Source organism: Apis dorsata, unplaced genomic scaffold (assembly GCF_000469605.1).
Source record: "Apis dorsata unplaced genomic scaffold, Apis dorsata 1.3 scaffold_323, whole genome shotgun sequence".
NCBI classification, from domain to species: domain Eukaryota; kingdom Metazoa; phylum Arthropoda; class Insecta; order Hymenoptera; family Apidae; genus Apis; species Apis dorsata.
In genome coordinates, this window is record NW_006263591.1 from 59,740 (window position 1) to 61,377 (window position 1,638).

Here is a 1,638-nt window from a genome sequence, read left to right on the forward strand (position 1 = left end):
TAACTGTATTTTGATGTACATTATATTGTCGTCGAATTTTATCTGTGTAGTTTCTATTTTTTCTATATCAGCTCTACCTACATCGCAAGACTGTCGCCAAAACCTTGGTTTTTCCTCCAATCCTTGTTTTTCAGGAAAAATGCATATAGAGAGGGGAGTAAAGGGACCAATGGTCGCGCTGGAGAGCGGCCTCAAAGGATGGGCCCTTGCGGAGTCACGTCGAAGTAGAAAATCAAGATGATGAGTACTGAAATACTTTGTTGAAATTCCTCTATAATTCTTTGTATATTAATAAATCAAATGAATTTTTTCGGATATATACTTTTTCCTGTCAATAATAGATCTGCAATTGCAATAATAGATCTAGTAAGATTTAAAATAAATGTTTTTAGCAAATGATTAACTAATATAATGAAGTCTTTCATGTTTATTGTTTTTTCTTCTATCGTTGAAATAATATTTTATAACTTTTAGTTTCATAATTCTAGAATTTTGAAAAGTGAAAATGTTTTCATTTCCTATATTGATAGAATCAAATGTTTCTATTTTCATACTTTGTCTTCATAGTCTATGAAAAAAAATGTGTTCAATTTAATGAATAATTCTCTTGTCATTTGTATTATCATTTCATTATGGCTACAGTTTGTTAAGGGAATGGATTTTGATTCATTCAGAATAAGTTCTGCTCATTTGAAAGTATGCTAAAATTCGTTTTTTTTTTCTTTTTTTTTTTTTACGTTAACTTGAACAATTTGTCCAGAATTTGTTTAAGTGGAATTAATGAACGATATATTAGGATTCACTATTGTAAATTTTTTTTTGTCAGAATCAAAAATAAAATGGGGATTAGAGTAAATAATAAATTTACCTTCTAAATATTGTTTTTTGTTTGATATGGCACAATCCCTCGTTAAAGTTTTATTTGAGAACATTGATTTTCATTGAAATTTTTTTTCGGAGCATTGACGATATTCTGGCAAGATCACAATTTTATCACAAAGTTTTAAAGAGAATAATGCTTGGTTTAATGAAAGAAAGAAAAAAAATTTTAAAGAAAATATTGTTATTAAAGTTTTTTATTAATCACATATATCGCTATTAAGAAGTATATATAAAAGAAATGTTACCTTATTGCAAATTCTAGAACTTTAAAACTTCTTAATTCCATCTTCTATAATTCTCCTATTAGAATAATTATTAAAAGCTTTTAAAATTAAAATATTTAAATTATTTTAAATATTCTTTGTTAATTTATTCTCTTTATTTAGGAGAAAATTACGAGCAGTTAAAATAAAAACTGCCTCATAAAAAAAATTTGTTTTCTCACTTATTATCACTTCTAAATAAATAAACACTAACTTTTTATAAAAATTCATTTACATATTTTTATTATAAAATGAAATTTACTGAATGTGAGCTTAATCTAGATGTCAAATTAACTCAGATCTATTCGAATAAATTTTTTAAAATATTTTTTTGGTTAATACGTTATAAATTTACATACATGTTATAAATTTCGATTTTAAATACAAATTCGAAATTGAATACAATCATTCATTTTTATCCTTAAATTATTTAATAAATTTAGAATTAATATAAAATTAGAATTAGAATTAACTAATAACTTAACTAATATAT